Below are 23271 nucleotides of genomic sequence, written 5' to 3'. Positions count from 1 at the left end.
TTTCAAAACCTCTAAAATAAGATCTTATATTATTAGTCACATACAAGGAAAATTAGAATGTACCCACCCTCACATATAAGATATAATAGAAACTATTATAGACTTATGTAAGAAGGAAGCATATCATCAATTATAAAAAGAAATGACCTTAAATTAAATATCTTGTCTTGACACAATTAAGCCCATATCTAAGTGCTCCTCCAAAGATAGAACTCTAACCTCCAAATGTTCATTAGGAAAATATTGAGGTAAAAAAAGGGCTTCAAAGCAAAAAATACACTAACACAATCAACCTTAAAAGAACCAATAGGATTCCTCGAGGAAGCCCTAGTTCTCACTAATTGGAAAACCACTAGCCTAGAAGCCCCTCAATCAGAAAAAGAAATTATAGCCTAGTGGAACCTCAAGGTCCTAGTTCCCAATGTTCCCCTTCCTTCAAATATCACCAACAACCCCTACCCTCCCCTTTGGTCTCCTCCTCCTCTTGACCATTTCAAGCTCAATTTTGATGGTGCCTCCAAAGGAAACCTAGGGGATGCAGGAATTGGAGGGGTCATTCGCAGCCACATAGGGGAATTTCTCAAGATATATAAGGGATACATAGTGTGTGATAAAAACAATGCAAATGAAGTGGAGGCATTAATGGAAGGCATCCACATAGCTCATTTCCAGGACTTCTTCCCCTTAATAGTTGAAGGGGATTTCGTGATCATTATTCAAGTAACTCAACGAATCATCAACAACACTCTTGCATCCAAATGCTCAATAAGTTGGCGCCTAAACTACCACATGCAGCAATTAGCCTCTCTCCTTGCTCAACAACAAGTCATTACCCCTCCCATACCAAATGCAAAGCAAACTTCCTTGCATACTTCCTAGCTAATCAAGGTGTTGATGACCAAGAACCATGCAAGGATCGACCTCAGTCCTCTCACTGCAAAAGCCTTGCCTCCAAGGACCTCCTCCTCCCTGATTTGGGTGTCTATCAAATTTGATCCACTTGTCAGCGCATGTAGAAACCTACCACTCCACTTGGCATTCCTTCATATCAACGTTACCTCCCATGTTCTCGTTCCTCCTTAACTCTTGTCCTTTCCCTAAAATTCACATGCTCAAAGCCACTAGGCTCCTCCTGCATGATTTAATGTTAATCGTGCATGTTAAATGACGCCTCCCTCCCCTCCTCTTGACTGTCTTGCTCCAACTCTCTCCTTGCACCTTCCCCTATTCAATTCTAGCAATCTTTATGACCCCTACCACTCTCCACGACCTCCATCTACCTATAATGCTCCATGAACACGACCATGTGATGTGTGGTGGTCATGTGGTTGAGGACCAAGACGACCCCCTGTTTCTTTAGAGGTGAATGTCAATTTGGCTTCTTTCCATATCCATGTCCTTGATGGCATATGACACTAGATAATTGAGATCGAAACAAAGGAGGCTATTCGTGGGGGTAGTGCAACGTCCAATCTCTGGGTTCTTTGTAATCTCCTCGCTCACCGCCTCCTTGCCCAGGAACATGACCGTGCCTCTAATGCTCGATGGATTGTTGATGCCAATGCCTATTCCAGTCATCTATATTTCTCCCTCTGTCATCTCTCCCACGACCTTGGAGTGACATCCCCCCCACACATCCCATCCTCTTCCTGCCTAGACCCCTCTGCCCTTGTTTCAATCCCTCCCAACTCCTCTTCGCCCTCCACCATCTAAGTTGTTGGGTGAATCCCTCTTGCTCATGATATGAAGGAGATATCCACTCGTCCAATGGATATGTAGTATTCTAGAGACAAGACCTATCCTCCCTACCCCAACCCTTATAGCTACTACATTTTTGAAGAGAATATGGAATCTGAGGGTGTATGTCCTTTTACAGGAAAGCGTGAACATCTTTAGAAAGTCACTGCTCCTCTTGGAAAGCACAACGTCAACACAACTTTACTAGGTTCTATCGATTAATTATTTTGCAGTTTTCATGTTTATTTTCTAATACTATTGGTTCTTTTTGTAGAATTGTTATTGCCAAAAAGGAAACAATGACTCATCCTTAATGACCCTACACTGTCCACTAGTCATGGTTGTATTAAATTTCTAGAATTTTATTGGCTCACACTCTTTGGGGCTACTCATCTGGTTTCCCATTTTGGGGCATATGCTTAGCCCTATGCAACCTTTTCTAGTGCCTTCAGGCAATGCTTCTCCATGCTCATTTGATTGTACTCTATGTAATATTTTCTTGTTAATATAATGTAATTTTTTTTTAATGAAAAAGAAAAGAACTAATAGGATTCAAGATGACAATGTCATACCCAAGGGTAAAATTTTTTGAAGGGGCAAGAAGAAAACTATTTTTTAAATTGTATTTTCAACTTTTCATCTTGTTGGTTTAATCAAATGTTAAGTGTAGCTGGAACATGTTAGATGTAGAATTTAATTCCACATCAAGTGAGTACCTACACTTGAAATTCAAGTAAACTTATAAGACAATAAGTTGAAAATATGATTAAAAAGAAAATATTTTTCTATATTTTCTTTTAAAAATTTGTAACTTTTATTTTACTATTTTATTATTTTCCTTAGGAGGCCCATTTTAAACCTTAAAATTTTCCTAATGAGACCTCCTTAGACAAAGTGTATACTCCAGTATTTACCTTTTGGTAAACATGTGTGAAAAACTTTATCAAATAAGTGAGAAACCTCGTTTATTGATGTGCTGATGGTAGAATAACATTATTAAAATAGAAATCCTCATTCATCCATTTGATGACTAAGAATGGATTACCATAAATTTGAAATTGTTAGACTCTTCTTTTTAAGTAACCTTTAAAAGCAATCTCAAATCCATAACATCTACATAATTGTTAGAGCTATTACCCATAACACTTTTAAATTTTATATAATTCTCATAAATAAAATAAATACACCAACATTATTGTATCCATTAGGACCTTGTTTAGCCACATAGAAGAAACTCCATAATAGTGACCTTTAAATTGGGATCTCTCCCAACTATCTTGGAGGTTTTTCTTTTACATCTATTTTGTACCCTAGAAATAATGCACAAACCTATGAAAAAACTGACAATAGACACCTATTTATCTTCAAAAAGTTGAGCATTATGAGCCAAACAAATGCCACATAAGATTGGAACAAGATTTCTCTAAAATATTTCATTTCCTTTGTAAGAACTAGGTCCTTCTACAAAGCTCCATAAAATTCCCAACCCATGCATTTGAGAAACATGTCCACTATCTACATCTTTCTAGAGTTGGTATGAAAAGGGACAATAAATACATAGATAAGAAATGGTTATTAATATTTTCGATATTGAACACAAATATGGGGTCCCTACTTACAAATATTTATCATGGCTTCATATGCCAATGCCTTATTCATTATTTTTAGCTAGAGGAAGATCCTTGTCCTTTTTGGTGCCTTCATCTTCTAGAGTTTTGTCCATATCACAGTTAAGCCTTAAAAGGAAGTATAACCATGTACCCAATGTTAATATTGCACATGCTAGAAGACTTATTGTTAACATAGACCAAAGTTTATAGATCCTCTCATAGCCTAATATGTCTTCTTTTAATTTAGCCAGAAACAAGTTTCAACTTTTAATGCATTACCCTTCTAAATCTAGTGATTGGGAAAAGTGTAATCCCTATTTACAAACACTAGTAGTACCAATATCCATAATCTGACTCAAAGTGAAGCCCTAGATCAAACCTATCAGTGGCCACTATAACACCAAGTGTGTATCAAACAACCTACAAACCAAATATACCAAAACTCATCCTTAAAATTTTAAACTAAGAACATAAAAATTAAAAAATATCACTATCACCCAAAAATTTCATATTTATGTCACTATCATCCATACATCTTTCATTTACAAAAGGCTTCACCAATACAAACTATCCATATATTAGACAAAGAATATATTACCAACCTACATCCATCTTAAACTCGGATCTATCAAGCACCAAGAGGGATCAAATCTCTCAAGGTGAAAACATATTTTTTGAGTGTGAAACTTGAGGAAAGGTTTGCACCTTGAGAGATTTCATCCCTCTTTCCAAGTTGATAGATATGGGTTTAAGATGGATCTAGGTTGGTTTCAGTTATGTATGACCATGGAAAATTTGTTGAACATCTAATTATTTTGATCATTTTAAATATGTCAAATATGTCTAAGATTAATCTAGTCATTTTAATTTTAAATTTGTTCAGTTACCTCAATTTTTTGAGATGATAAAGATTGTTAATAACTTGAATGATGAAAATTGCTAAAATAAAAATTTTGAATGCAAAGTCACAATGTTACAATGTTATGATAGATAACATGAATACTAAAAATGTAGTCAATTACAAATAGTTTTCATTATGATCAATCTCAATGTATTTTCTTCTAATGTTCTAATTGTCACACTTGTTAGTTTTTGCCATATTTTCATATGGATCATACAAAAAGGGTAGTTCAAATCATACACCATTGAAATATTTAACTCGAAATATTGTAGTAAACTTCATACTTTGTCTCTCTTTCTCTCTAATATTATTAGTAGCTTTCTCCAAAGTCAATTATTGCACCTTATGGAGTGTTAAACCCCAAATAAGTTTCAATAGTAGTTGTTTTCAATTACGTTGTTTGAATGCAAAGTGACTAACAATGTTGAATGATGGAAAATGGGAATAATAAGAATGCGGTAAATTACAAATAGTTTACAGTTTCAAGAGGAAAACATTTCAAGTAAGTAAACATTTTATTTAAGATGAAAATTCAAGTATTTTATTTAAGGTTGAATTAGTGTAACACATAAATCAAAGCACACCATCAACAATATTTTTGTTCTTACACTGAAACCAATGTGTGCACTACTAATTTAATTTCTTTGAAATTAATGTACATCATAAATCTTGTAGATTTTTACTATAGATTCAACAACTTATGTGATATGCTAAAACACGCGACAAGAATCTACTATACTCTCCAGTGGAAACCAAAATTGATAGATGAAAACAATAAACAAAAAAAAGGAAGAATATCAATCGCACATAACACAATATTTCTATAAGGAAAGAAACTATTAAAAATCCCGACTATATGTAATGCATTAACCATAAGATCTGAGAACAAAATACAATGCTTTTTCAACCCAAACAATTCTTGCACTGGTACAATCTAACTCTCTGCCTCATAAGCCAACTCAAGCCAACACTTATCCAATTTGGTTGCCTGCCAAACCCCTACTTCCTTGTGCAATTCCTAAGAGAATTAGCCCATATTTAATTGGGAAACCCACTCTCCATAACTGTTCAATCCATCCATAGGCCCTCAAATGATTATGCACACCATCTGTACAACTTGGAAAATTATACAATTGATAATACAGTGTCCCTGAACTCTAATCTCAACTGGGTCATCCTCTGAATTGACATGCATCAGTTATTTATAAGTGAATCTTCAGTTAAATGATGTGGCACTTAGGATGCACTGGTGCACTTCCCCACTACTAGACTCCTACTAGTTCCTCCAATAGTTAGAACTAGCTTAACTGACTATAACACAATTAGACTAAGTTATCTAATTACAACTCAAAAGAACTCAACCTAGGCCCCTAAAATTTAGGGATCACTCTACATTACTCTAGATAGACTTCCAACGCAAATTTCTTAAGTCAATTTAACTTAATTAACTATTACAAGTTGTTATGAGAATAGAATTTCGATTTAATTCACAATTTAATTCAAGTACAAATTAAATTGGAATTTTTTGTTGTTATTTTTAACAAATCTAGTTACATCAAATTAGAAATCAACATCTACACTAAAATCAATGCATCTATTACAAGCATTCAAATAGAATTAGAAATCAACATCTACAATGAAATCAATGCATCTAGTGCAAGCAATCAAATAGGATTAGAAATAAGTATCTATGCTGAAATCAATGCATCTAGTGCAAACAATCAAATAGGATTAGAAATCAACATCTACACTAAAATAAATGCATCTAGTGCAAGTAATAATATAGGATTAAAAATGTAGGTTTTAGCCTTGCACAAAAAATACCTGCATACGAATTCTTAAAACAAAAAAAAATATATAATGGTGAGAACATAAAAAATATACACAAAGATTTTCTACTAGAACCAAAAACTAAGAACACTACTTTATTTTTTTATTATATTACTTTAAATGTTAGAATACATTATATACATGTTGAATAACTCATAAACCTAAATCTATTAACCCTGTATTAGAACATAACTATAGTTCTGTTGACTGGATCTACAAAATAGCATGGGAAAAAAACCATCATGCCCAAAACCATGCAATAAAAACCATGGGTAGGTCTTCCCACCATCCTTGGGTCCACATAAAAAAAAATCCCAGAGTGCTACCTTAGACCTCGTTTAGGGGGGCTATATCCCCTTGCAAACCCCCCCGACAAGGGTGGTTTCGAACCCCCTACGACGAGTGCAACATAAAAATGCCTAGGTCTAGTCATGGAAATAATATAACATGTATACCCAACAAGAAATCAACATATAGATTAAAATAAATGCATCTAGTGCAAGCAATCGAGTAGGATTAGAAATCAACATCTAAATTGAAACCAGTGCATCTAGTGCAAGCAATGAAATAAGATAGAAATCAACAACTACATTGAAATCAATGCATCTATTTTAGTGAATAACATTGTATCTCCCCTCCCCTCTCTCCCACATCTCTCTCTCTCTCTCTCTCTCTCTCTCTCTCTCTCCTTCCATCTCTCCTTCTTTGTTTCTCTATCTCACCCCCCAAACACACATGCTCTCTCTCCATATATATATCTCTCCCCCCTCCCTCTCTTTGTCTCTCTCTTCTTCCCTCTCTCCCCCCCTCCCTCTCTTTGTCTCTCTCTTCTTCCCTCTTTCCCCCCTCCATCTATGTGTGTGTGTGTGTGTATGTTTCTCCTTCTTTGTCACTCTATCTCACCCCCTAATCATACTCTCTCTCTCCTTCTCTCCCTCTTTTTCCCCCTCTCCTCTCTCCATCACTCTATCTCTCCCTCTCTCTCTCTCTCCATCATTTTCTCTCTTTGTGTGTGTCCTACAACTCTATCACTCTTTCCCTCCATCTTTCCTTTTGTGTCTCGCACCAAAACATACACTCTCTCTACTTCCTACAATTCTATCACTCTTTCCTTCCATCTTTCTTTCTGTATCTGACACCAAACATACAAACACTCTCCCCATTTCTTCCTTGTCACTCCCTCTCTCCCTCCACCTTTCTCTCTTTATGTATTCTCATCCATTTAATTAAAAAAAATACATTTTATTTTTAAGAAATATTAAAAAAAATTAATAATATTAATTACAAGATTTATTTTTAATAAAAATTAATAATATTAATTACAAGATTTATTTTTAATAAAAAAATTTAATGGGAAAAAATAAAATTCATTCATTAATCAGAAAGATAAAAATCGTATTTTTGTGAAGAGTGAAATTCATTTTTCACATAATAATTCATTATGAAAATTTAAAATTTAAATATAATATATTTAAAATTGTATTATAAGAATTTAAAATTTAAATATAATATATTTAAAATTGTATTATAAGAATGTAAATATTATAAATTTTTAAATGATGAAATCGAGTTTTCCGAAAATTTAAATATAATATATTTAAAATTATATTATAAAAATTTAAAAATTGTAATTTTTTTAAATGATGAAATCAAGTTTTCACATTTATTTATAATTATAAGTTAAATGATTTATAAATTAATAATATATTTCTCTTTTCAAATTATTTATTTTTTGATAAATAAAAAAATTATTTTACAAATATCTTCGAGAAAAATCATATAACTATTTTCATGTCAAACTGTTTAGAATCACGACAAATAATAAGATAAATATTTTATAAAAAAGCCATAAATTGATGAAGAATTAATTTTGTTTAACTACATTTTTTTAATAAGCAATAATTGTAATTATTAAAGGCCATTTAAAACCATTATTTTGGTTGGTGTTGGTAAAAGGCATCATTAACATTGAGCCTTCATTCAAGCAAACACTGCGAAAAATTGACAGTATGTGTTTTATTAAGAATCCTTTATATTATTTTATATATATATGATATTGTTATTATCAGTTTTAATTTTTTTATATATATATATTTTTGATAAATTAAAAAAGAATTGAATATTAGATATCATTTTTGGGATTCAATTGTGTTAAGAAAGTTATTTATTTATGATCATTTTTATGAGAGTTAGTCGTAATTGACTAATTTCTCATGATTTTTGAATAGTCCACTTAGCACTCATTGCATCGGGTGATGCTCACAAAGGTGAAGAAGTGGGATTGAAACTAGTCAAATGAATCACATAGTGTCAATCATCACTTTCACGCTTGCACCAAGTAACCAGGACTTCCCGGGAGGTCACCCATCCCAGATTGCCTCTCGCTCAAGCGCGCTTAACTGTGGAGTTTTCCCCTTAATCAGATATAGCCGTTAACTAATTAACTCATAAAATTAAAAATTATATATATATATATATATATATCCCCTCTCTCTCCTAGAGTCAAACATAGCCATTTTCTATATATATCAATCTATCTCCTCTCTCTCCCAGAATCAAACATAGCCATTTTCTTCTAGTTTTGAGGTTGACCTACTTCCTATTTAACCTTCTTCCTGGATCTGTTTTATCATCGTGTCTTGAAGATGAACCACACTTATTGATTCGAAAAGCATCAACCCAAATCTTCAATATGACTTCTTCCAAAAAGAACTCTTTATACATTAAAATTTAAATTTTGTTCATATTAAAAAAATAAAAATAGCCAATATAATTATTGAAGTAGGAAAAATCGAAAAATAAAATTTAGACCAATTCAAGTTTTATTTACACTCAAATATTATTTATATGTCAACATTTTGTCCATTCTTCTTATATCTCCTTGGTCATTATTTCTCATTTTTTTGACTGTGCCGTCAATTTACACTATAAACCCTAAACCTTAAATAATATGTCTCTATCTTAATAGACCCAACTCTGTCGAAGAAAGTTGACGTGGATAGATGGTGGAGAGAGAAGAGGATTATCCAAATCAAAAAAATAACCCAATCTTTAAGGTAGGTATTCCTATGTATTTATTTAATGCAACTTAGAATTAGGACCTAGCGTTTCTTCAAACATGCACATACATATTTTTATAATTTTACATTTCTTAAATCAAGGATATTTATGATCTTATATTTATTTTACATTTCTTTTAATTTAGCGAAGATATTTATTTGAGTTTGTCTATATATTAATAGGCTCAATTTACAATTATCTTGATTACATAAAGATGAAGTAATATGGGAAGAGATCTATGTAAGATTCAATGGTTGATACTGGGTCATGACATAGTGTGGGTTAGATTCATTATTTCTAATATTTGAAGTTTAAATTGTTTGAAAGATTACATATTTTATAGGTTAGTAATTTATCTATTTATATAAACATTGAGTTTAGCTAATAATAATTGTAATTTATTTTTTCTAAAATAAGTCAAGAACTTTAGTATGATACATAACTATATTTGCAACATTGGTAAGTAATTTATAGATTTGTTAATTTCTAAAGTTCAAAATCTTTTGTTGACTTGATTTGAATTTAATTAGATTTTATGAAATGATGAGCTGCAATAATCATTATTAGATTCTATGAAATGATGAGCTGCAATAATCATTATAGGGATATTTGATCCACATATCACCCTCAAGTTACAAAGTTATCAAGATAATGAATGAAAAAAATGCATTAAAAATATAGACTTTCATAGTTTATATAATTTCTTATAATGTTTATAAATGTGCCAAATTTCTAGTAACAATATCATGAATACAATAGATTCAACAGAAGGTATTATTCATAAAGGCATTGTATAATTAAATCTAGGCTATGAAGGTTATCTGTGATTATGTATTCTTGACCCTCATGAAATCCACTCTATCAACAAAAATACTATTAGTGGCTATTAAATGAACGGGTGATTTTAAAAGAAAAAACCATGGTATTGTGTAGTTTGGCATGAGGGAATCCATATGTTTTTTGCCATATTTTAGGGTTTTTACTAGAGCCGATTTGTCTGAACCTACTGAGTCATTTGTTCATTTAAAGTGTAGCCACATTGTGTGGAAGAACAAATCTATTCACCCAACAGCTTTGCACAAACCCCCTCATGTTCCCACCTACTCCTATTGATAGATATATAGATTGATGCAGAGATAGATAGCTAGTTTTGATTTGTTTAACTTCTTATAAATTCAACATATTAATACAAAATCAATACATTGAGTCGAAATTTAAAAGTGTTTACATACATTACACCTACACATCTCCCTTATACTAGATTGTAGAGCACCTCTGGGTACAATCATAATTATGTGAAAGTTAAAAAAACTTCAAACTTAAGTGAAAAAATAAATAAAAAATCAACACTTAAATTACAACTTTATATTAAAAATTATATAAATCTATAAATATAAATACAAAACATGTGTTTCCAAAAATACATCCAATATATATATATATATATATATATATATATATATATATATATATATATATATATATATATATATATATATATCACTTCCACTAAATTACATAATTTAACATAAATATAATAAATAATAAATGTAATTTTGAATTTAAGTATATTAAGTGTTATATTATAATAATAGTTTATTTTGGATAGGAGATTAAATTGTAACTAAGAGTAGTATTTGGTTTTATATATAATATTAATGGCAACTATTACTTAAAAGCACACAACTCCATTGTTATACTCTAAACGATGACATTATGGCATGCTAATTCTCATGAATATTTTCTAAGCTAAAATCATTTTCTAGTTTCAGAGTAAGACCTAAAATTACATATAATTGGCTAAGAGCTCATCTTCCTTTGATGTATGAAAGCAAGTTAACAACCCAAGAATGAAAAACATCTATCTAGACTAGAATTTGCTACCTTAAAAACTACCAAAAAATCATTGCAAGTGGCATGACTTTCCTTAATTAATAATGATGATTAAACATACATTCATCGATTATAATCCATACTAATTATTTCATTGCTAGTTAACCATTAAGTTATCATAATTTTTGCCACTTTTATATCAAATAAATAGAAAAAATAAAAAATTTACTTCCACTATCAACCTTAAATATAACTTCAATTATATTAAAAAATAAATTACTTAATGTGTTAAATGTAAATCTTAATGTCAATATTTTCTCTCTTTTTTCAGTAAATTTATTATAAATTAACGTAATTACATGAGCATACTACCATAAATGGTATCTCCACTGACCCTATTAAGTCAAAAATTGAAGAGTCCGAGAGGTTTAAGTCGAAAGAAAAATTATTTGATAATGATATCTATAATGTGCCTAACAACTACACAACAAAAACAAATTACATATCAGGGGTCAAATACACCACCCTTTCGGTTGTCATAATCTGGAGAATATGATCACTATTCTTAAACAAGAAGGAAATTCCATAACCATCATTTTTCCTCCTAAAGCATTCCAAATTTTTTGTGTTGTTACGGTAAGAAGCAACTAATCAACCTATAAGAGGAGTTAGAATCTAATTGAGAAGTAATAATGAATAATTTGAGAGAAGAGAAAAGCAAAATAATTAATGAAGGTAATTAATTATCATTAATGTATATAAAAAAAAAATCATATAAGCCTATAAGAGGAGTTAGAATCTAATTGAGAAGTAATATAATGAATAATTTGAGAGAAGAGAAAAGAAAAATAATTAATGAAGGTAATTAATTAACATTAATGTATAAAAAAAAATCATATAAATATAAATGAATAAACATAATATATTGCAATAGAATGGAATAATAGCTTATGCAATTAACTTAGGATTAACTACATGCAAAGTATCTAAATGGAATAGTAGTTCATGCAAATGTGTTTGACATAGATTATGCATGCTCTAATTAGCCAAGTGAAGTGTGCTTTCATGAGGGAGTTAAGTATCCAAGTTTAATCTACTAGATTATGCATTTTCATTCCTAGAAAATGGGGTCTAATCCATTTTCAAGTGCACAATTATTCCTAAAAAAAGGGAATTATCCTTGAAATAGAGGAAATAAGTGATCTAGATGCTAAAAAATAGGATATGGCCCTATAATTAAAGAATGGAATGTACTTATTGCTAAAAAGCGAAATTTACTTAACATAAATCCTTAGAATTGATGGGTTACTAATGGTGGTTCATAAGCCCATGGTTTCCACAACCATGGTATTTTTCCCACAATTTTACGTATGATGAAATTCAAGTGCACTATAGGAGAAAGAGATAATTATGCATATGATGGAAATGAGTATGCATGTGAAAGAAAATTATGCATGTACCCCCTCCACCTCTTAATCCTAATGTAAAAGAGTGTGATGCATGAAAAAATTGGGTCATGGCCATGAATCCATTTTAGGTATTTAACTACTAAAAAAATATCCCCAAAAAGTGAAGAAAGAGAGAACACCAAATGTGAAGAAACCCCCTAACCCATCTCCCCCACAAAAAAGGTAGAAAATAAAGAGGATACTGCTAAGTAGAGTAAGCAATATGCTCTCAAGTAGATGTCTCCTTCACTCCCAAGTGATTCTCATAACTCTATGAAGTTTTATTTGGTGAAGGAATTAGTAAAGATGTTTATAATCAATTCTATATATGGTCAATAATGTATATTGATGTTCCAATCATGAATCAACCCCCAAAAAAATGCATGTGAATCTCAATGTGATTGAGTCTTTGTCATTGAACTAGATATCGAGAGATTTGAATGGTCCTATGGTTTTAAAAATGTGTCTATAAGATGAGGACACAAAATACCAAACTTAGTGAGGATATGTTGCAATCAAATGGTTTGTGCTATTCCATTCATTATACCTATATACTCTACTTTTCCGTCAATAAATTATTGGATGACTACTTCTTACTTGACCAACAAATGGGATCTGAGTTAAAGCTCAATACATAACCAGAAGTGGACTTGCAATGTATGTCGTCACTAAATCTAATCTATGTACCAAATTATATCAAGAGTGAAATATGTTACATATTGTATCCCAAAACTATGGGTACCCTTAACATAGTAGAGAATTCTCTTTGTACCTTTCCAATGTAGTTCATGAGACTCCTGCACATACCTAAAAACTACTCCAGTAACATAATAGATGTTGGGTCTAGTGTGGATGAGATAAATATATCTCCCAACCAATAGCCTATACCATGTACTATCCGCCAAATGTGTGCTACCACCATCCACAAACTTGGCTTTTGAAAGAAAAGGTGTTGTATTAGATTTGCAATCAATCATCTAAAATCTAGTGAGTAGATATAATGCATAGTTAGAATGTACCATCTTTATTCCTAAGCCTTATTAGGTGATATTAATACCAAAATCACTTATGGAAAAACCTAACATGTAAGGTAGATTTAATTGCAAAAATGGATGATGTTGAACTCTTAATCACTAGTAAGTCAGCTACATAAAGAAATATCAACAAGAGACAGTCAACCTATTGAAGAATGTAAATATTAGGATATGAATTACAATAGGAAAATAATTAGGATGACAAGAAGGAATCCATCTTTGTATAATAGGATCATAGATCTTGCTTAAGACCTTACAAAACTTTCTACAATCCACATACAAGAAATGAATATTAAACATGCCCTTATGGTTGTTCCATTTATATATCCTCCTCAATTTCCCCATGAATAAATTCACTTTTCACATCCTTATGATGAACCTCCCAACATTGAGCTAATACAATGACAAACACAATTTGAAGCGAATCCATCTTTGTAATAGGTGGAAAGTCTCATTATAGTTTATGTCTTGTACATGTGAGAATCCTTTTCCTACAATCCATTCTTTGTACTTCTCACAAGTCCACTCACTGTCATCTTTGTTCTATAAATCCATTTTCACTAAAAAAACTTCCTACCTGGAGGTATGGGAACCAAATCCCATGTTTCTTTCTTTATTATATAGACTATTACTCCTCATCCATAGAAACCTCCCAATATGGAATACTTGTAGCTTTTACATAATACTAAGACTATGGATCTATAACAATAACCATCTAATAGTGGATGAAAATCAATGGCTTTGTAGTAGTGACTGCTTGTGGATCACCTTGAAATTTTGAGTAAGTCCTCCATGTATTTATGGATCCCCAACTAAATCACATTCAAATCTAACAGTTGTTTGTGCCCAAAGTGTTCTAGCTGTCGAACTTACAGTAACATGTTCATCAATTTCATCAACTTCCTCTTCTTTATTTGAGGAACTTGAAGTGGAATCTATGAGATATACATCAAAGAGAACCGGTGGATCTATATTAGGTTCTTCATCAATTACATGCAAGGGTCCCTCTTTAAATTTGACACTTCTTTCAATGAAAAGTGTTTAAGTGAAAGGATTTATTAGCCTATACCCTCAAAAACATCAAAATATTCCCAAAATATGCACTATTCACTCAGGGGTTCCAAATCCCTCCTTTTCTCTAAATTAATATGTTCCCATGCGTATGACCAAAATACCCTAAAGTGCTTGAATTTTGGCTTTTTACCACTCCAACTTTCAAATGGAGTGACTTACTTTAATGCTTTATGAGGAACTTAGTTTTGGGTGTAAGTTGCATGATTTTTAGCTTTAGCCCAAAGGTTTGGAATGAGGGACTTGGATTATAGCATGTAGTTTTTCATCTCCTTCAAGAATATTTCTTTTATTTTGCAACTTAGTTCTAATGTAGCATACAAGGATTTGCATCCTACATCTCAATACTTTACTTCGCACTTAGACATTGGACATATATATTCAGATATTTACCCCCATTTTATGTACATAGGATATTTGTTCCCTTTCCTTGTTTCTTCACTATAAGAGTTTGAAGTCTCCAAGACACTAAAATCATATTATCACTACTCGAGGAAGTATACCTAGGTGTACCTTGAACAATCAAAATCAAGATCAAAACATAATTGGCCTTACTCATGGATGGGAAATGAAATGAACAAATAATTCTATGGTGAATAAGATCAAGAGCTAGGGTGGCTCTCCATGCCTTTCCATTTCCATTTTTTTTCTTTTAGATGCTTTTCAATGATGCATCCCTAACACACATCATCAAAATATGTAATGTCTAGCAATATTGTCACCATAACCTACTTGTTGAACTATTGCATATAATAATATTTAAGGTGACCTAATATTTCTTGCCACAACCTACTTAGTTCACCACATTGTGTTACAAGTACAATAAAATGATATTTTGGATAAAATTAGAAAAAACATACAATATGTACTGGTGATTTACATTCCCAATTGCAAGCTTTGTTCCACTATAAACTTTTGTAATGAATTTTGAATTTGGTGTGAACTCCACTCACGTTTTGATACTTGAATGGGTGATTTGAAAGATGGAAAGAAGCTATATGGATAAGGAACATGTACATAGCACATTCTAAAAATTCCCATGATCTAAATCAACACTTCCTTTCCCGAATACCAAAACTAATTTATTATCGCCCACTAAGGTGGTAGGATTGGTGCATGTGTCTAAAGAAGTAAATATTTCTTGTGATGAGGCCATATGGATTGAGGCTCCTAAATCAAAAACCCATGTAGATGATGAAAAAGGGACAATAGTGAGTGGATGACTTGTTTCCTTGCTTTTAGCTTTATCATCTTGTGGGATTTTAGATTTCTTAACTTTTTTCTTGATATTATCAAGTACATTGATATTATACCTCTCAAGAACATGGCTCTCTGATCAATATACTTCTTCATATATGTGTATTCTTGATGATTAGGTTTCTTGCAATAATGACATATCACCTTCTCCTTATTTGTTTTCTTAATTTTAGAGTTGGAGGACTCCTATATAGATTTTGAATTGCACTCATTCTAATCTTGGTCTTTTTTCCTTTTGAATTACTGTTTAAGTTTGTTTCTAATCTCGCTTCCCTCATTTTCAGCAAGTTGATGCACCTTTTTTGCCTTGAGGGAACCCATTCGAACAAATTTATCTTGTATATGTGAGAGAAATGAAACAATATCATCCAATGAAAGCATCTTCCAAGTAGCTTATAATGTGGATTTTGTTGCATAGAAGGTAGAAATAAAAGCTAAGTATTTAGGACCCAATTTCGAAAAAATTGAGAGAATGAGTTACACTTCCCTCTCATGTATGCCACATAATTTGAGTTGAATAAATAGTTAAAATTGGTGAAGAAATATTGGGTAGTGTTGAAGTTGCGTTGATTGTGCCATATTTTAGGGTTTTTACTAGAGCCGATTTGTCTGAACCTACTGAGTCATTTGTTCATTTAAATTGTAGCCACATTGTGTGGAAGAACAAATCTATTCACCCAATAGTTTTTGCACAAGCCCCCTCAGTTCCCACCTACTCCTATTGATAGATATATAGATTGATGCAGAGAGAGATAGCTAGTTTTGCTTTGCTTAACTTCTTATAAATTCAACATATTAATACAAAATCAATATATTGAGTCGAAATTTAAAAGTGTTTACATACATTACACCTACACATCTTCCTTATACTAGGTTGTAGAGCACCTCTAGGTACAATCATAATTATGTGAAAGTTAAAAAAACTTCAAACTTAAGTGAAAATATATGTTAGACCAGGAGGTAACTCCTCAAATGTGATTGATTTATTCATTCAGGTTGTTCATTGTTATATATAAGAGAGAGTGACTATTCAGTTCATCTCTATGACTCTCCATTTATTCTATTATTTATTTACACTAATTACAGTTGTTCACCCAATCCCTATGATTAGGTGTCAACATTCCCCCGTTAATCTGAAGGGATGTTGGTGAGTCCAAGCATCGTTCTGAATCTTTCAAGATTTTCTCTTCCAAGTGCTTTGGTGAATATGTCTGAAATCTATTCATTAGTGGAAAAATGGTGGAGATGGATTATTTTGGCCTCAACATGATGTCCATGCCCTAATTAGCCAAGTGAAGTGAAGTGTGCTTTCTCTTTGTCATTAGTTTTACCTTTGGGTGCAAGAACATCATGTTTTTACCTTTGGCTAATTAGGGCATGCATTGTGAGGGGATTCAGGTGCAAGAACAAAGATTCATCTTGGATGGATCGCTTCTTTGCAATGGGCTTCAACAACCAAGAAGATATTTCGCTCATACAACAGGATTTGTTCTCAAATATTGAAAAGTCTTGCAGTTGAGTTTTCTCCATCATCTCACCTTGTATCTAACAGGGGGGGAAATGATGGTCATCTACAAGCTTCATAGCCACATCATGCGAGCCTGAGCCACAACCTGCCATACTAGATTCAGAGTTGTAGCCAAAGACAAAGATGCCCTTGAGCATGCCTTTAGTTGGTAACACTTCCTCTAGTAGAAGACTTCAGCTTCATGCCAAATTTGGAAGAGTTCTGAGAACTGCACTAAGCATTCGAGTGTTGGTGGTCATCCTTAAACCACCTCACTTATACCAACATTTCAGAGAGCACATTCAGCCTATCCTTTGGAAAGAGTTTATGTTAGTAATAACTCTTCTCACTAGACAAAACATCTCTCTCTTTCTCTTGACAAAAATATGTAAGAAAAATACAAAGGACTTCGAACTCTTCCTCCCTTTTGAGCCTGATACAAATACACAAGAAAAATCTCTTAATTTCCAGCCTATTGGAAAGAAAACCCATCCCCTTCCCTTTAGAAAGAGCCTACTTTTAAACTCTCTTTCAATACATTACATCAAATATCCTCCTTCCTTCTATTTCGTCCTTGGCTACAACTACTTCTATTTTCCAACTCCTGCTTCGATAATTTAGATTAAAATCATTGGAAAAACAAGTACAATATTTTCTCAGTTGATAGAATTATTACAAGATTTATTCATTTTCTAATCCAGGTACTTTTGTCATATAACATGTTTAAAAATATTTATGCACATGACTTCTCCTAATTGAGGATCTTGAACTTTTACTTTCTTTATATGACTATGAACATGTTGTCTTTTTAATTCATATGTTCGTCTCTTGCAAAAAATACATTAAATATAATCACTAATATCTATTTTTGGAAAAATATATTCGTGGAAGAAAATAAACTAATATGAATAACCTTCTATCTAGCTTATTCCTTTGGATCTACATTAACTTTGCCCCAAGCCATGAACTCTGGATAATCTGATTCATATAAGTATTGTAAGAATATATCATCGACGCACCCTTCCCACAACTGTCCTAGAGTGAAAAGAATTCTTTTGATGGCACGCAGGGCTTCAGCCAATCATTGGTCACTATCTCTGAATGAGAAATTGCTATTGAACTATTTATCCATAGTGTCCCAATCTCCAGCCTGCCTTCGAAATTCTTACTATATATACCATGTTTGGGGAATCGTACCCAAGGTATGTATGAACATGTGTATCCATAACTCCTTTGGGACTCGCTCCTTTCTCCATCTCTCTGTGTAGTTCTCTAGATGTTTCTCAATATCAGAGTTCCCCCTATACTTCACAAGCTCCCATGGGCGGTCTCCTTCTTACCTAAACCATTCCCTCATGGCCCACTTAATCTTATACTAGTCACGTAGGATGTTGCGATGTGATCCCCACCATCGCACTGGGGTGGATTGCAATGCAATGTCCAACAATGGGACCTTGTGTCTTTCCCTTATAGTTCTATCAACTTTATTCATAAAAAAAATCTACTTATTTTATGCCATGAAAGTTTGGATAATTACTTACCTCTATTCCAATCCATTTCACTTGGCATATCTTGGCACAGAATTTGGTATCAACCTCATATCCTCCTTGTTTCCAAGCATCCCAAGCAGCTTCTGAGCCGACTTCTGAGCTCTGTATGCTTCTCCAACTGACTGATCCTCGTGTCATGGGATTGATGTAGTCTTCTCTCTTTTTCTGCAGTTAGTCGGTACAACTGATCTAACATTCCAAGCTCATCTCGATCATCTATGGGTTCAGTGAATCTTGGTACTTGCTATCGATTTGGTGGTTGTATTACCCACACCCCTTCTACCTCAAAAATCATCAACTCTTTTTAAGGTCAATGATGGCATAGTTCTCATATGCCTAATCAATACCAAGAAGTTGGGTAGGGGTCTTTGTTTCCCATTATGTCTATCACTTCAAATTCAACGTGTGTCTTTACCCATGCCACATCTTCTAGCCTGCCGATGGTTAAGATGTAGTACTGGTTTTCCATCCGCAGTTGAATTGGTGTATTTCAGTTGCGGCTTCCCCACCACTTCCCATGTTTTTCTGGGTAGGATGTTAACATCTGACCCTAGATCTAGAATTGTATCTTTATTCTAAAATTCTGCAACTTGATCTTTGATCCAAAATTCCTTACATATACTTTTCTTGTTCCTCCAGACTCTCCTCGTATGTATTTCAGGAAGATTTGTTGAGATTTCTCCTTCTCTTTCTTCCTCTTTCGATAACATTACTTTTAGAATCATGTGCAAATCCCTTAGCATCTGTCCGTTATAAACAATTTGTAGGAATAGCCTGAACCATTCCTCAATTGGTCGAGAATTCACAGTTTTGATTGAGTTTGTCACTTTGTCCTTTTGAAACTTTGTTAAGTTGGTGAACATTTTGGCTGCTTCTTGATAGTATTTCCTCTGTTGTGTAGGGTTGTATGACCACTTTGGGGATGCCACCTAAAAAATTGAGGGCCGGTCTGATTCTCCACGAACATTCCCTGTATTCTTACCTCCTCTAGTGACTATGTTTATATTGGACAGCAAGACAATGTCAGCAGTCCGTGGCTTTGCATTTATCAAGTTAGTTCCCCGTTGCTTGGTCCTTTCTTCCCATCTCGCAATCAGCTTGGGGTAATCTTCTATGGCATGTGCATTGACCCGGCATTGAGAGCACCAAGGCCTTCTTGGGAGCGAGAAATCCCTTGTGACGTGTCCCTCCTCGTTGTAGTTGTAGCACCTCACAGGTCCTCTACCCCCTGTTCTCCCTCCTATCATACCTCCTCCACGTCCTCCACGACCAGTTTCATTAATCCTGAATGTTGACTAGTCTAATCGCTCTGCCAAGGCATCCAACGCCCGGCACTGATCGGTGTGGTGAGTCGTGGATGCACAGAACTCATAGTAGTTGTTGTTAGGTACATTGGAGTACTTCTGTAATATTGGACATAGTCACAACAGGTGTCCATAGCTTCTACAGACCTCATAGTAGTATGGTGTATTCCAGCCCGGGAAGGCTCCTTGCGATCCTACCGTTGCAACACCTACTATTAGCAGGGCCCTTGATGATCCTGCAAGGCCCGCTGAACTACTTGTGCCTCTCAGTATTGGGAATTTACTCAATACATGACCCTATATTATGCTATGAGTGCACCATACATTGGGTCTCACAAGTTGAACCGACTGTAAGTCTTTTAACTTATCTGTCAGACTAGAGATCTAGTTTTGGAGGCCCATGATCGATGGATCCTGAGAACTCATTCCTCCCTAATACTCATGGGGGTACCCTACCATAGCCTCTATACACGTTGCTTGCTCTAGAGCATCTTAGAGAGTTTTGATATTCTGTTGTGTTAACGGTGTCTGAGTAAGGGGTAGGAGTCCTTAATAAACCAATCCATCTGGTGATTTGTGTCTATTGTATAGCTTAACATGGAAATTTCATATTTGAACCTCTGCATTAATTTCGAAGCAGTCTCTCCTTCCTTTTGCTTGATCTCCCATAGTTCTAACAGTCCTTGTTGATCTGTTTGCGGTAGTTTGAACTCTTGCAAAAAGCTCTTCTTGACGTCATCTACAGAGGAATTATGGTTGATCTCCGCCCATTTGATGAACCACCTTAAAGCTCTCTCCCTCAAGGTAGTCTAAAATTCAATCAAATTCACATTATTCGATGTTTGGCAAGCTCTCCATATTGCTTCGCATAGGTACCAATGATGTTCCACATCCTCATTCCCCCGACCAGAGAAATCAAGATATCTAGTAAAGGATCATACCATGTTGGTTCGAGTATGTGTTAGGAGCATAAAATCCTTGGGCTCTGGGTTGTTGAGATCCTTGAAATCCCAGGTTACTAATACTCTTATTCCCACTATTGTTAGATTTGCTAAAACCCATCTTATATCTAACATGCACACTGTGTACACGTATCACTTTAAGTAACTTAGAAAGAAATTTATTAGGGCTATTATAAAGCACCAGTGGAAGGTCAAGGTGAACGCTACCTAAACTTTGGGGATTCGACTGTTGGATTACATCTGGCATATCTTTTCTCCACAAACAATTTCCTCATCACATCACACATCTCATCTTCGATTTCTTCCTCGAGATTGTTGTAATCACTTCCTACGGCACCTTCCCCACAACCTGGGAGGGAGGACTCTTGTCATTCTTTGGGCTTTCGTTTGTCCTGTTGACATCCCTCTCTTGTTCTGGGTCCTTTACCATCTTATTTATCTCCTTCAGACCCTCCAACACCCCTCCTTCTTGGTCAGGTCCTTCGACTCTCTCTTTCAACACCTATACTGCTCTTTCCTACCACTTTTCTGCTATGAGCGCTCTCCTTTGCTCTCTGACAATCTCTAGATCTTTGTGATCCTTCTATGTCCATTCCTTCATCAACATCACAGTTCCTCAAATGGTGGCATTCTTCCCCTTAGATCCTTCCCCTAGCATAAGGGTTTTACGCTACCATACTCACTCCTTGGAAAGGTAGCAAACCTTCCTCCACCATTAGCATCTTAATCCAAAAGGTTACCTCCTTCAACAATTTTCCTCTCAACCCCAATCTGAATATTGCATCTGCTTTCGAGAAGGACTGGTAACTCTCTGCTGCAAATTCGACCACGTACCCCTCTATGGTAGTATGCACCCATAAATATAATTACCTCATCAGGTCGTTATCCAAGTGTTGGAGCACCATGAGATCTGTGGGAACCCAATCACGAAGTACTAACATCGGTCCTTTTGGCATGTTTTTTCTTTTAGTCTCCTTAACTAGTTGTACAGCTCCTTCAGAAATTTACACCAGAATATCCCGTGTTGGTCGCTTGCAGCCTCTGAGTACAATACTTCTTTTTTCACTTTAGAGGTAGATTGGTTTCGAAGGGTGGTATGCTTTGTCATGAACCGATCCACCTAATTATCCCACCAGTCTCGTATTAAATTCCTTCTTAAAGATCCTTGATACCATATTATGAACCACTTCTTGTGATTTCTGGTCCCGAAACTAGAACCATTTTTTGGCACAAAAATGTTATCAGGGAAGAGACCCTGGGTTTAGACACAAGGGGCCAACAAGGCTCCATTGTAGTCTAGGACAACGTCGACATTGGGTAAGGAGTCTCACCTGAGAAGTGTTGTCACCAAAGATAGGAAGGGTTGGAGGGGTATCAATGAGATCCAAACATAAACCATCAATAGCTTAAAGAGATCATTCATCACAACATCATAGTATTACGATCACTATATTCATCAAGAAAATGCCCATTCATTAAAAGAATTTAGTAGGTCCATACATTAGAACAATACACCTAACCATAATATAACATATAAATTGTCTCATTCATTCATTAACATCAACTTAAGAAAATTTTATACAAAGTACATAAGGCACAAAGCCTTTCATCAAATACATGAAATGATATAAACATGGGAGGCCTCAGACCTTTGTCCAAGTCTAGCTCTGGCCCTTCCGCAACTGCTCAAGTCCTCGGGACCCTATTCTTCTAAACTCCTGGCCTTTGTCTGATACCAACACCTTTCCCTTGTTGTCTTCTTTTTTTATCTTTTATTCCGTCGTCCCCACCTCCAGTTTTGTTTGGCTTCCCTTGCCCTCGGTTGCTTTCCTCCCTCCCACTTGTGCGCTCGATTGTTCTTGTTTGTTCTTGCCACCTTGTCACAACTGCCTGTTTGTTGTATGTCCTTTATTCCATCCCTGGTTGTCATCTCTGCAACTCAACCATTGCTCCCACCACCTGTTCTCTCCCTTGGTTCTCGAAAAACTTCAAAATTGAAAACAAAGGCCCCAACATTTTGCTAAGGTTTTTCTGAGATGTCTACATTTACTGGAGGTGCTTGGGAATTTGTGGAATAAGTGGAAGTAGTTTCTGGGAAAATAAAGTTAAAATTTACCTAATTACAAGCAATTTCACGGTCTTCCCATGGCCACAATGCAGCACTAGC

Source organism: Pinus tabuliformis, chromosome 8 (assembly GCF_031772625.1).
Source record: "Pinus tabuliformis cultivar Carrire ecotype Pingquan chromosome 8, CPIR1, whole genome shotgun sequence".
NCBI lineage: Eukaryota > Viridiplantae > Streptophyta > Pinopsida > Pinales > Pinaceae > Pinus > Pinus tabuliformis.
Note: the sequence above shows the minus strand (reverse complement) of the source record.